At 40.5% G+C, this 15,635-nt stretch overlaps 1 pseudogene; it reads left to right on the top strand.

Annotated features, from left to right (window-relative positions):
* Positions 1–5,410, top strand: part of LOC134634060 (protein NLRC3-like) — a 31,972-nt pseudogene extending 26,562 nt beyond the window's left edge.
* Positions 5,411–15,635: the final 10,225 nt, after the last annotated feature.

Genomic DNA, 15,635 nt, shown 5'->3' with positions numbered 1-15,635 from the left:
AGACAAACTAAACTATACTGGAGACAACTAAGCTACTGAATACGAACCGGAACTCAAACATGAAGCAAGGTGGACGATGGTACAAGATGGTGACAGCAGGGAGAACACACGAATGGGACATGGAGGATACACAGACGGACCAGCAACTACAATGACTAAAGACGTGACTTAAATACACACAGAGAAACGCAGGGCGATTACACACAGGTGGGGGACACAGCTGGGAGTAATCAACAAGACGAGAGAGGTAAAACTAAACACACTCACATGAGACGCAGACCTTCACAATAAAACAGGAAACAGTAAACCCTCACACAAAGACGCCGACTCGACACTGAGAGAGAGACAGAAAATGACACATGGAACTAGACCTATACTAAGCAGACACGACCGAAGAACAAATCCTTAAACATGAACAAACAGAAACATGGAACTCTAATAATACTCTATCATCATCATAATCAACACCACTACCACCAGTATACAGGAATAATCCATCATTCAAAATCAAAACATAACTCCAAAATGCTGGGTCGAACTGACCCAGAACCGTGACATTTTAAAAAGATTTTCCACCCTTCTTTCATCAAAGAACAAAGCTGGGGGGGCTCTGGTGTTCTCTATTAAGAAATCAAGTGTATTCCTTGAATTGTACTTATCATTAAATCTCAAATAAAATCTATTCATCTCATTGGCTAACTGAGAGTCTGAACTAAAACCAGGGAGACTTATCTTATTACGAAGGAAGAGCGTGTGCAAAAAGGGTGTAGCTATTGCAATATACAGTGTGTTAAGTGGATGAGTTGTACTGGGAGATGGCCACAAGCAGGAATGATTTCCTGTGTCGTTCAGTGGTGCTTTTTGGTAATCTTTTTGGACAGCATCCGCCTCTCCGACACCACCTTAAGGGAGTCCAGCTTCATCGCCACAACATTACTGGCCTTACGGATCAGTTTATTGAGTCTGTTGGCATCTGCGACCCTCAGCCTGCTCCCCCAGCATGCCACAGCATAGAGGATCGCACTGGCCACAACAGACTCGTAGAAAATCCTGAGCATTTTCTGGCAGATGTTGAAGGGCCAGAGTCGCCTCAAAAAATAGAGACGACTCTGGCCCTTCCTGTAAAGTGCTTTGGTGTTTTTAGCCCAGTCCAGTTTATTGTCAATGTGTACTCCGAGGTATTTATAGTCCTCCACAATGTCAGCATTGACCCCCTGGATTGAAACAGGGGTCAAGTGTTTCCCGGTCTTCCTCAAGTCCAAGTTCAATTCCTTGGTCTTTGCCACGTTGAGCTGCAGATGATTCTGCTCACACCACGTTACAAAGGAGTCGACCACAGCCCGGTACTCCGTCTCATCATCCCTGCTGATGCATCCAACCACCGCGGAGTCATCAGAAAACTTCTGAAGATGGCAGGTCTCTGTGCAGTGGCTGAAGTCTGTGGTGTAGAGGGTGAAGAGGAAGGGGGAGAGGACAGTCCCCTGTGGTGCCCCTGTGTTGCTGATTACCTTGTCAGACACACACTGTGGAAGATGCACGTATTGTGGTCTTCCTGTCAGGCAATCAAATATCCAGGACACCAGAGAAGCATCCACCTGCATCGCTGCTAACTTATCACCCAGGAGGGTCGGCCTGATGGTGTTGAAAGCACTGGAAAAGTCAAAAAACATGACCCTCACAGTGCTCACCGGCTGGTCCAGATGGGAGGGGTATCAGGACTCTCACAGGAGGCAACAGCGCCATGTGAAGAGAGAGGCTGGCACAGTGGTGTGGCTCTGGGTTCCAGGCTGACCACAGGTGAGGTTGTGGGGGTCTGAGCAGACACTGTAGTGTCGAATCTATTGAAAAACAGATTCAACTCGTTAGCTCTATTCTCACCTCCCTCAGCTCCCCTGCTGTTGGTTGGCCTGAATCCAGTGATGGTCTTCATGCCCCTCCACACCTCTCTCATGCTTTCCACTCCAGCTTCCTCCTGTAGTTGTCCTTAGCCTGTCTGATCTTGTCCTTTAGTAACACCTGGACCTTCCTCACCTCCTCTTTATTGCCCCCTCTGAAAGCCCTCTTCTTGTCGTTGAGGAGGTCTTTGATGTCCTTAGTCACCCACGGCTTGTTATTTGGGTAACAATGAACAGTCTGAGCTGGAACAATGGAGTCAGTGCAGAAAGTTATGTAGTCTGTGATACACTCAGTTAGCCCATTGATGTCCTCGGCGTGAGGCTCACAGAGTGTTTCCCAGTCGGTCACCTCGAAACAGCCCTGTAGTTCCGCTAAGGCCTCCTCTGACCACCTCCTAACACTCCTCGTGGTCACAGGTTCCCTCCTCACAATTGGCACATAGCGGGGGGTGAATCAGGTTGTGATCTGACCTTCCAAGTGGGGGGAGGGAGGAGGAGCTGTATGCATCCTTAACATTAGCATACAGTAGGTCTAAGATTCTCTCCCCTGGTGGGACAGTCCACATATTGTCTGAATGTTGGTAGTGTATTGTCCAGTGTGACATGGTTGAAGTCACCCGAGATCACAATAAAGGCACTCGGGTGCTGAGTCTGTAACCGGGCTATGGCAGAGTGGATAGTGTCACATGCAGCTGTGGGGTTAGCAGAGGGAGGAACATAAACAGCCACCAAGATGACGTGAGAGAATTCCCTGGGTAAATAATACGGCCTGAGTCCAACAGCACACAGTTCAATGTCCAGACAACAAATCCTGTCTTTAATTATGTGGGCAGGGTTACACTACCGGTTGTTAACAATAACAGCAAGCCCACCTCCTTTCCGCTTACCGCTAGCGATGCTGTCCCTGTCCGCCTGAACAGTGTGGAAGCCTTCCACGGATGCGTTATCATCGGGAATGTCCTGGTGCATCCATGATTCAGTGAAACACATCAGGCTACCCTCCCGGTATTACCTCTGATTTCGTACCAGCACTGAGAGCTCATAGATTTTATTTGATAAAGATCGCAGTAACAGGAAAAGTAACAGTTCTGTGGCCACTGGCAGAACAAAAACTCTCTCAATCCACATGATTGAGCGAAAGATAATAAACGGATGAAAGTACAAGTACGGAAAAAAAATAGAATAAGTAAGAAAAAAAGCTAAACTAACGAGAAAAAGCAGGAGCAACTGTAACAGGCTGCATGCTGGTTGGGGCATGCACACTAATGTGCATCCCTAGCAAATCCTAGTAGTTATTCTTGAGAAGTCTCTAGCCTGTTGTCTGTGGAGGACCACAAGAGCCACGCGCATCAAAATAAAGAGTTCTGTCCTTAAATAATGAATTGTAGAATAAATTCTGCATTTGTAAATTCATTTATGAATTCATTTTTACATTATTTTATTTATTCCAACATTACTAAAGTAATTTCTTATTTAATAATTTTATTTTAAATAAAATCATTATTTTTAAATATATTTTAAAATGAATTCCAATTTCATAAACTGATTTTTAAAATGCTTTTTAAAAACTTCATTTCAAAAAACATTTTTGAATTCCAATTTATTAAACTTCATTTCAAAGTTTGTTTTCTAATTGCACTTTAATAAACTGCATTTCAAAATCCATTTCCCTGTCCTGTTCGCTCAGGGATTAACTTTTGGATTAGCTGTTGGATTAACAACTTTATTTTAAAAATCCTGCGGCTATTCAAATTAGCCACACCGTGGGATGTAAGGAGCTCTCTGATTGGTTGGTCAGACACAGGCTGTCTGCCAGCCTGGATTTTTCTAGCTCTTAGCTTCGCCCTGCTAAGAAGCGTGTGTGCTTGTACAAAGGCCGTTCAGCCTCGGGATTTACACTCGGCTCGACACGGATATGTGAAGAGTGAAGGGACCCTGCAGCGAAACGGAGAGCGCAACCTCTGACTGAGTGCCTGTTTACGCAGTCTGACCACCTGTTGAAGGTAACGTGCTAACATGGCTAACGCTAGCATCACCGCACGTAGCCCCGTTATTTTAAGGTCATCTTAGTTTATGAAAATTTTACATCGCAGCTGTACGAGCTAGCTACGTGTTTTGTAAGCTGTTGTGCTCTTCACAAATAAAGCTGGAAGCAGACTGTTAGAACCAGCACTGAGTCCTGTTACATTTATACAGTGTTAGAGCAATGGCTGCAACCTACAGCCTTTAAACTAGCGATTACAATGCTGACAGTAAACTCGTCAGTCCAGATGTTACCACATTACTTTGTGATACTTAGAGTTAAAACAACTGGGACAGGCTGATTAAAATAACAGCTGTCAGTTCTCTCATTCCTTATATCAAGACTGGAGATTAAGCAAACATTAAACTGAAAACCGACAGGGCTGATCAACAGACCACTGGGCAAACAATTAATACATAAAGAAAAGAACAGGCAAGAATAAAAGTTAAGGGTTAACTAAGGTGAGCCAGCAAACACAAGACTCTAATAAAACTAAGGTCAGCTGAATATCAGAGTTTACAAACACAGTTCAAATCAAACACGAGACTCTAATAAAACTAAGGTCAGCTGAATATCAGACTTTACAAACACAGTTCAAATGCTAGGCAGACGAGGAGGACACTGCATGTTCACTTCAGAGCAGCAGTTCCCCACAGTGTGAAGAATCTTCAGCCTTTTTATACTCCCAGGTGCAGACAATCAGCCAGTCAATTGATCTTGGAGTGTCATGGGATCTCCAGGCAGCCAATCGTCCGCGAGGTCTGGCACACTGATCTGCATAAAAGAAGGCTGGCACAGGACTCCCAGCAGCCAGTCATCGACGAGTCCTAGCACACTTAGATTTGCATAAACAAAAGGGCAGTCTCCCTTCCTCCAAGGCCCAGGGCCGTAACACACCCTAGAAGCTTCAGTTCTGAATTGAGAAGCTTCTTCAGTTCTGAAGTGAAGAAGCTTCTCACCTGAGAGGTGAGACTATGATAACCTGAATGACTAAGAACCTTCACAGACTTTTTAACAGAAAGAAACATCCGGAAGAACCAGGTGCAGGGAGTGGCAGCAATCTTTTCTAAGTGATGGGGGTGATGGGAGACATCCTGGAATTCATTCTGCTGTTCTGAACCATTGTTTATGATCATTATTTATGATTTAAAGATCAAACTGAGAGCTTAAGATCAGAAGTGAAGAGCAGATTTTCATCAGATTATGATGTCACTCTGTTTTGTCTTCATATACATTCCAGTCTGTGTTTATAATGCAGGTTTTCTACTTTTATAATAACACATTTTATATTTTCTATAATCACAGAATAAGAAGTTGTGGACTCTCAGCGATTCACTGTGAAGTTGTGGCCTCAGCTCTGAAGTCCAACCCATCCCATCTGACAGAGCTGGACATGAGTTACAACGACCTGAAGGATTCAGCTATGAAGCTTCTGTGTGCTGGACTGGAGAGTCCAAACTGTCGACTGGAGACTCTGAGGTGAGTTCACTGACTGCAGCTGTTGTTGTTTTACTATATTTCAGATCTTTGATTTGTGTTTGAAACATTCTTTAGTTCCTAAATGTTCAGGATGTGTCTGAAGATAAATGTGAAGAAATTTGAGTGCTTTCAGAAATGTTGTCTTTCCAAACGACTGAACAACAGTTTTTCCCTTTTGGCTCCAAATAGAAGTGACAGACTTGAGCAGGGTTCATTTAAAGGCTGACAGAAGTGGCGTGGTGACGGGGAGATGTTTGACAGGACAGTTTTTCAGCCTCCACAGGTTCATGTTGTGCTCCATCAGTCAGTGAAGATAATGTCAGTACTGATGAGGCTGTAGAGTGTGTGAGGGATGTGAATGAGGCTGTTGAAGATCTGATGATAGCAGATAAAAACAGGCTACAGAGACTTTGAGCTTGTGTGGAAACAGAGAGAGAGAAAAGAAAGACATGAATGTCAAAGCTAATAAAGGTGAAGTTTGGAGCTGTGAGGATGTTCATGGTTTTCTTGCAACAATATGTTTATTGAGTATTTGGAACACACAAAAAACAAGTCAAATAAATTGTATACATCAAGGAAAAAAATAACGTAAAACAAACAACAAGACAGAAATAAACTAACAAAACATACAAACAAAAAAAGCAAGACACCCCCCCCCCACCAAAAAAAACAAACAAACAAACGAACAAACAAAAAAACAAACCCAAAACCAAAAAAACAACGGATGTACTAAACAGAGTGTCATTCCACCATATCCCTCACGGTTATATTACTTATATCATGTTATGTCTCTCCAAATTATGTGACTCCAGGTTCCCCGGATTCCACCAACACTTGTGAAAGGTCCGCTACTTCCAGGTATAATATAAATGGTTTCCAGACAATTTCAAACAGCTCCTTCTTTCCTTTCAAAATATAAGTTATCTTTTCCATAGCCAGAGATGAGGACTTGTCCCTTAACCAATGCCCCAGTTTTGGTCTATCAGTTTTTCTCTAATACAATGCAATTAGGTGTTTAGCATGCAAGAGGCACATATTTATGAGGGTCCTGATCTCTTTTTGAACTGTAGGAGTTGGCGGATAAAGTCCCAATAAAAGTAATTTGGGGGCTGGATTTAGAGTTATATTTACTATACTATTTATTGCTAAAGTTACCTCCCTCCAAAATGTCTGTATCTCCTCACATTCCCATAAGCAGTGGAAAAGAGTTCCCTTTTCTATACCACATTTCACACATGTATCTGGGATATTATTATCAAATAGCTTAACAGGGGTTAGATAAGTTCGCATGGACCAGTTAACCTGTAAAAGCTACTCTTGTGTTAACAATAATTTGCACTCTTCTAAAGATATATCTGTTCCTATATCCATCTTCCCCGCTGTTACGGGTTCGAAATTGAGGACGAGAGTAAAACAATGATAGTCCAGAAGAGGTCGGTCAAACAATTGATTTTAATGAATGCACGCAGCGTGGAGAGGTGCAAACTGCAAAACATCAGTTGTACATCTCTACCCAAAATACACTCTAGATTACTTTTATCCCATCAGGGTATTGTAACGCCCCTTCTTGCGTTTACAAGCACATAATTTGCATGTACAAAACATCCATGTATTTTAAGAGATAACTGCAGACACAGAAGTTCCCCATCCATCCAAATATGGTGAAGATCTCAGGCCTTTGAGGTCCCCATGGACTGGACATCCTTTCGTCACCTGTAACTAAGCAAACTCAAATACCACAAGAAGCTGAATACATTCAGGCCTTTGCTCAGCTACTATTTTACTATAACAATATACTCAGCATATGAGTTATGATATATATATATTAACTCCATCATTTTAAAGTAGTTATAACTGCACCTGTCATAAACATGTTAATATTTGATTATGATAACCCCTATAATATAACTTATAACATAATGCCAGCAGCTTCAATAAACACTTTGATGAAATGATAATTAATGTAATGTTAAGGATGATGGTTATATACAGTTCAGCAGTGACCTAATTTCTTTAAATATTACAATTCCCTCTCTTGATGTCTCTCCAGAGACATCACCACACCATTTCCTTGTGTCACTCCTCGACCCACTCTGTCACCTCTACATCCATTAATGGCCTCATGGGCCCCGAAACCACCATTCCCAGGTCCACTGCCTTCGCTCTGACCCTCTCTAGCCGTCCTCTGACTCAGCAAATCAGAAAACCACCTCATGTCCTCTAGGTGGTCCAGTAATAAAACACCAGCTCCCACTTGAAAACACTTCATGCTTAAGTGGTCTCTGCTCCTTTTCTGGGTCCCTCTCTAGTGGAAATCTTCTCCTGTAAGGAATAAAAAACAAACAGCCTTTCTCTGCTACACCTTACTAACCTACTTTCTTCATCTAATGTTCCTTCAATTATTCAAAGTTGGTTGACAATATCATGTTCTGGGCTCTATCCATTATATTAACTTTACTTAATCTCAATACTCTTTATGTGTGTGAGCAACGCTTTTAGTTCTATTAAAAACACCCCGGGTAAAATATACACCATCCCTATGTCAGCCTAAATGTCCGCTAGAAAACACACTTCAAAATTTTCTATCATCATTTACGCCTCTTTTTGCTTCAAGCATATACATAACATGCAAAAGTTACTGTTAATACTAGTTAGACAAGTTTCTACAACATTTTGTTTCACCCGGCTCACCCTCACACATTTCCTGTTCACTTATTGCATATTTATCTTTAACACCTTTTACCTCAGCAGTTGCTAAGCAGAAACAAAGCAACCTGTGTTCCACCTTTACCCTGTAAAATAAATCCATTTCATGTTTGTGTCTGTAAGCATGTTTTCCATTCATTCATTACACTCCACGCCATTCCTGCAAGTTAGGAGCTGTAAATTTAAAAGCTACATAAAGTCCAGGCCTTCGGCCTGGCCTATATTTAAATCATGTGTGTTTGTAAGCGTGCATGCAATTAACCTGCTATGTTCTCATCTTCCCTCAACATGTATCACCTGGACACTCTCACCCGTGAAGCTTAAAACCCTTTTGGACGGAACATGAACTCTAAACAAGCACAGTTATGCTTTGTGTCTGAAATAAACTCAACCTGTAAATAGAGACATCACTGTTATCACAAACATATTCAATACTATTAAAATTATACTGTACAACCTGTTATTAATGCAGTCATCATAAGACAGATTATATGATAGCAATAAAAGAATCTCTAAATCCCAAATCCCAACAGGTCCTGTTTTTAAATCTTCCCTCACTTTCCCTTCAAGTTCTGCTTTCTTAGTACAATAATTAGGTCCTCCTAATCCCATTAAATCTGCCATATTGATTCCTTCATGTGTAAGTGTCCGATTTCGAGCATCTAAAACTTTACTCAGTCTCTGTTGTGCTAATGATGTCATAGTGAACGCCTGCAAGTTCACATAAGCCACCACACTATGTTAGTCAGAACTTTTAATGAGTATTCCCTCCCTACATGTGCTGTTTCCTATATTATTTTGGCCACCCCTGCTGCATGCTGTGTGCATTTAGGGTGCCTTGCTTCTGTTGGACTCAACCTTATGCTAACCTACGTAAGTACCTGTCTTAAGAGCGACCTCTGCACAGCTCAGACGCCAGTTGCAAGAGCTCTCTAACATTAAAATCATCAGCTGTGACTTATATAGTGTTATTTCGGTACTTTATACTTCACTCATTTGAATGTTGTTTATATGGGGAGTTCCTCTTTTGTGTCTATATTTATTAATATGCCTTGTGCACTAAAACTTCCTGTTTTTCAGTCTGGCTGAGCACTTGTTTGTGAGTAAAAGGTGGCCTTGCTCTCCAAGCCAGCCTTCATTATTAAAGTACATAAAACAAAATAATGAGCAGATTCATATTAAAAATATAGCTTTTATTCCTAACACCAGTCCCCGTTTTTTCATTTCTCCCCTGAGAAATGAACTAATTCCTAGTTTATGACATTTAAGTTTACTTCAATACATTCCCATTTAATTTTATTTATATAGCGCCAAATCACAACAAAAATTGCCTCAAGGTGCTTCATATATACAGAGAAAAACCCACCAATCTTGTGACCCCCTATTGAGCAAGCACTTTGGGAACAGTGTGAAGGAAAAACTCCCTTTTAACAGGAAGAAACCTCCGGCAGAACCATGCTCAGATACGGGCAGCCATCTGCTGCAACCGCTTGGCGTCAGCTAACAGAGACTTTTGAAGAGAAATACTTAATATTTAATAATCCACATTTCACTATTTTATTCCTCCGTTCAAATTTTATTCTGTATTGTTCTTTATTTGTTATTATTTATGTTTAGATTGTTTATTGCTAGTCTTGGTTTGTTGTTGTCTGTTTGGAAGCTGACATGGTCTCTATGGATAAGCGTCTTTTGGTGGAGTAGCATCAGGAGAGAAGCTCCAGAGAGGCATCTTCCATGTTAAACACTAAAATATAACAAAAGAGATCTCCTCAACGTGTTGTATATTTTTAATATTTCCTTATTATTTTGTCATAAAATAAATCAAACAAATAACTTAAGCTGTGTGACAGCACCTTGCGTTTACGCCGGGCTGTGAACTGCCCTGAAGCTACACCCCCTTTTACCCCATTTAATTTCTCAATCTTACTTTAAACTCTTCCTGACCTTCTCCTTCTCTCATCTGATCATCTCAAGTACGTCCTGTACCAAATTTGCTTCCTCTTTTCAAATCCCACATTTAATTACAAGCTCTAATACATTTGCCCTATATGGCTGTTCCGACGTGTTTCCTGTCAACTTAACAGAGTTATTCTCAAAACTCAGAGCTGAGGTTCCCCTTTCCTAAGTCTGTATGTTCTACAAGAGAGCAAGTCGGTAAACAAGTTTATCATCACAAAGGTTGTTAGGTAAAGGTCGCGTAGACATTTGCTTAGTAACCCTAAAACAGCACATTTCATGTAGCTAATCACATATATACAATTTTCCTTTGACATATCTGTATGTGCACGCCCAAATTATAACCTCTTATTCTAGAAATCAAAAAGAACCTGAAAATAACACTTTCTGCCTCAGTTTTACCATACCTAAATTATCAAAAACCCCAAACGTCATCAAGTAATCCTAAAACCCATTTCAAATTAACACTCAATCCTGTAACTCCCCCCCTTTTTGTGACACATCTCATGTGTTACAAACTCAAAATCCTTCACTCAAGTTAGGGAATTAAAACAAAAGTTAATCATATCATATTAGGTATAGTTGCTCCGGGCCTTCAAACCTGTGTTTAAGGAAGGAAATCAAATTAATCATCATGTCAAAATCCCTTCTTGGCTCCATCCACAGCCTGCATCCTTGAAACGTCCTAGAAACAAAAACCTGTGTGTTAACCAGAACTTCACACTTCATACTCAGTTTCTCCCACTTATGATCCAACCTGTGTTATAAAAGAAAACTTAAAAGAGAACAGTTATCAGTCATATGTCCAACCTTAGTCCAGTCTTTTGTCAGTGTCCAGTCGGTCCAACCTATGGTCTGCCTGGTCCGTCCATTCACCCACACATTCACTCACACGCATTAACATCGGGTATTGGTAGACTTCCGCACGAATAATCAGATTTTCCACTTTCAGCAAACTCAGTGTATTTATATAATCATTTATTTTCTTTTTACTCGTTTCTTAAGAAATAGTTCTTTATATTTTTGGACTGGATTGACTTGCTGCAATCCTCTTAGCCAGGGACCCACAATCTGACCCATTGTAATTCGGAAAAGGTCACCTTACTTTTTATTTTCCTGAGACTATTGTCGGCGCCGTTATTCATTGTTGTCTTTTGCAGGCCTGCTTAGAACAAAAATGAGAAAAAAGAGAGCTGAGTATTAGCTCATCAAAGTACAAAACAAAATCACCTGACAGGTTTTTTCTTTATAAGTGCACTGTTACAAAACCCCTTAAACATGTCCATGTTTATTAAAACTCCCTCTTTAAAAATAAAACAACAACCTCAAAAATCTTCAACAATCTTAAATTTCAGCCATAGAACACACCCAAAACGTAAAAAGCTACACCGTTTCGTACACAACATCCCCCTTTAAGCACTTTACCAAACTCACATTCAACCTAAGATATAAACACGTTATAACAATATGTCAACACTAATTTATAAACCTCTTAATCAAATTTGCACCTCTGAACTGTCTACTTCTCCTTGAAGGCCTCAATCACACACACACACACACAGGAAGCTCCTCTGTCGTCACTCACTCCAGCTAATTTACGTACGGAATCATATCTCCACAAGTAAACTTGGCAAGAGAAATACATGTTTAAACCTCATCACATTATTCAATTATTTTCATTTTCTTTCTATACTAATCACTTGTTTTTATCAATCAGTGCAACAGCGCTCCTAAGTCACCCTTTTAAAACTGCTTTAATACTTTTCTTGTGTTTTTTCCATCTTTTTAAATCTCTCCATCAATTTTATTAACCATTCACACCATTCTCTCACTCATACAAGCAGCAAGCAGATCTTCATTGCATATGCTTATGTTCTTAACCAGGTTTATTCAATGTCTCTATGCATTAAACTTCATGAGCTTATTTTTTTAGAGTTAATGCATTTTCTGTTTGTGTGTGTTATTTATGCATCTATGGCTTCGCAGTCTTTCAAACTCCTTCCCAATTCTCCAGTTAAGCAGTCAGTTTTTTCTTTCCCCGAATTACAAACCCTCTATTTTAATTTCCCACCTTAAACAAGCACTCCTAATCTTCAGCCAGGAGCTAGGGCCTGTTTTCCAGGTTCATGTACACATGATTCTGTGAACAATTCAACCAGAAACTTGCCTTAACATATCCATTGGCGTTAACCTACAATTTTCTTCCAACTGCTGGATCTGGAGAGTTGGTCCGGGTCTGCTTTGCTCCTAAAAATAACAAACTAAGACATTTGCATTATTATCACGGGTGCCTAAACGACCCACTAAACCACCCATTTCTCTTTTTCTAGTCAAAAATACCAATTATGTCATGTATGTAAGCGTGTTCTTCCTTGCGTTATGTGGTCATGTAAATGCAGTGTAAGCTGTTTTCTTCATTGCATGCCAGGTGATCATCTTAATTAAGTGTAAGCAGTTTCTTCATTGCATGAATGTAAGCTGCTTCTTCATTGCATCCTTATGTATTCATTGCATTTTCATGTATTCATATTTAATTTATGCATCTTTTCACTGAGCTCTACATTCAAACTATCTCACTTCTGATTCGTTTCGAAAATAATCTCACCTGTAACAGTTTGTATATGTGTGTTTTCTATTTATTAATATAAGTGTCAGTTATTTTGATTATCTTTACCTTTTGTATTGTTTACCTCTTTGTTGTGATGTGGTGGACATCCCTAAAACCTCAAGTCCAGCGTTCAATTTCAATCCAATCATCTCCTATCTTCTCGCAGTCAAACTCGTCCAGCTTCATCTCTCACTGGTCCTTTTCATTCACAGTGTCCTGTTCGGGCTTCAGAGCTCCAGCAAACACAGTGTGTTTCTTCTCTGTTTTGATCTTTCAGTATTTCCTCTTCCTTCAGTCTTATTTTCATTTGCTCTGTTTTCTTCTCCATTCATCTTTTCAGTCTTTTCTTCCAAGATTGCTCCAGGCTTGGCAAATATGACAGTCAGTGCCTTCAAGCAGACATATCACGCTGTTCTTCACCAGCATGCATGTTGCATCACGTGCTTTCTTCCATGCTGCTGGACTCATCATTCGTTGTCAGTGTTACTGCTTTCGCCTGCACTGTCTTTTAGCTTCCGTTACTTCTTCACGTCCACGATGTTCTATCGGTCTTCATCAGGAAATTGACTGTCCTTTGCGTTTCTTCTCGGGGTCAAGGACAAAGTGAGAGCTCAAGCTGCACAATTTCAAGCCAAAGACTGGCTTATTTTCTCCCAATCCTTTTAATCTACTTTTCTGCTGCTGAACTCAAGGTTGCAAAGTTGAGAGAGTCCACCTGTATTGGCACACTAAAGCATATAATTAGTATCATATTCATTTTTATCTTAAAACCTCCCTTTTGCTTCATCTGCCCAGAGTCAAATCTCTCTCTCTACTCTGGGTGGACACTTGTCACCGAGAGCTTCCCTTTTATGGGCATGCATTTCCTGTCCCAGACACACACACGGTTTCCTGTTTCTACAGCTTCTGCAGAGACTTCTTTTAATTTCACAGTCTACAAATAATCAGTAATTCTACTAAATCTTTATCTACAAACAATAGCCTGACTTTCACTCACACACATTTTAATAGCGCTCTTTCACACATCAGGACAACTAACACTTCTCCACACACATCACCATTCTTTAGGTCAGTTTTGTAGCATCAGTCACACAATCATTTCTTGAGTGGGTGTACTAAGTGCATATACTTATGTGTTTTTAAACAGAAAAATAAACTCAACCTCTCATAACATCACTCAAGGTCAAATATCTTCATAGCCCCAAAAGCAAGCATATTATTTCCCTAGTCAAAAGTCAAACCGTTACTCACAGTAATTTTTAATCTCACAGCCTTTGTGTTTTGAGTCATGGTCAGTGGCCCCTATTTCACAGCAAACACGCACCTCTGTTTCAACCAGCCCTGTCTGACCATCCGTAATTGGAGTCAACACAAGACTAAACGTAAAGCCAGTCATATCTCTGCTATCGTCTTCCAGAACTCCATGGTCTATTTCCTCCATGGAGTGTACAGGTTACATTACAAAACTACATTTGAAAGCCAATCGCACACATGCAAAATGAGACAGACATCTATCATAAAGTAATCATCGTATTTAACAACCGTAATGCCAACAAAGTAGAAATAAAAGCAATTCTTCCCTTAAAACACCAATATACGTCGTCCTTCACCCAGGCTCTGCAGTCAGTCATTAGCCACTCATTAGTAAACAGGAAATGTCACTCTAAATAAGTCACAGGCATCTCATTTACATAGACACAGACACACTCTCAAAATAACCAGCCTGCTGCAGCGCCCGTGGCAGACAGAGCCTATATACAAACATAGAAATTATAACAACAAATTATAACACAGAGACGTCTTAAAAAATATACAAATATGTACAAGGCCTGAAAGCGAACAACCTACCGAATTTAGAAAAAATTTAACCTTAACGGTCCAACCGATAAACTCCCTGAGTTTTTTGTAATCAATTATAACCAGTCTCGGCCCCGGGCCGTGGTCAGATAACTAATACTCTAAGACAATTTAAAAGCGGCAACCAACTAAACCCCTGTCGAAAAGTTATGGTAGACTTCCCCGAAGTTATAATTGTAACGTTACACGCCCGAAACCCGGTTTCTATCGACCAAAAAAGTGCAAAATACCGTCCCGGACGGTAAACTGACCCAGTCAGTGGCTATTCTGGAGCGTCGTCGTTTCCACACTTGCCAAGTGAACTATCCCTCTCCGAGGAAAATGCCGAGCGTCCGCGACAAATTGGAAGCGTCACCTTCCGACAAAAGCACTTCTTAGAACATTCCCGATGTTCCGTTCTATACAATTTAATTACTTTTAAAGACACCCCACAAAAACCACAAAACCAACCACATCGGTGTCCAAGCCCGGCTTTATAATCAATGGAGACATTACTGTCACAAAATTCACTAATTCCCTTTCATACTACATTCATTTACCAGTGTAATTCCTTAACCTTATCTTAATTCACTTGTTTCATACACTTATTACTTCTTCACAACCGTTTCAACTTCACTTAATCCTATTTTCTCTTATTCTCTTTACTCTTTACTTATTTTATACTTCATTATCATTACTTCAACTTCCATTCTCATGAGATTTTCACCAAAATCAAAACAGACCTTTACCAGTAATTTTCAGTGAGTAGACTTTCAATTTTGTAATCGTCAATCTGGCACAGTTTGGAAATAATTCAACAGGTAGTGCCTTACCTTTAGATAAGCCGGCTTATGTCAACTCACTTCGACCACTGACTCGTGTCTGGCCGTTTGAGTACCTCGGACCCTCTCGGTCTCAATCTCCAACTTTCTCCCTCTCTCAACCCTCGGCCAATGCACCAAATGTTACGGGTTCGAAATTGAGGACGAGAGTAAAACAATGATAGTCCAGAAGAGGTCGGTCAAACAATTGATTTTAATGAATGCACGCAGCGTGGAGAGGTGCAAACTGCAAAACATCAGTTGTACATCTCTACCCAAAATACACTCTAGATTACTTTTATCCCATCAGG

The sequence above is a fragment of the Pelmatolapia mariae genome, linkage group LG9 (genome assembly GCF_036321145.2).
Source record: "Pelmatolapia mariae isolate MD_Pm_ZW linkage group LG9, Pm_UMD_F_2, whole genome shotgun sequence".
NCBI classification, from domain to species: Eukaryota; Metazoa; Chordata; class Actinopteri; order Cichliformes; family Cichlidae; genus Pelmatolapia; species Pelmatolapia mariae.
The sequence above is the reverse complement of the archived record's forward strand: the minus strand, read 5'-3'. Positions and strand labels throughout refer to the sequence as shown.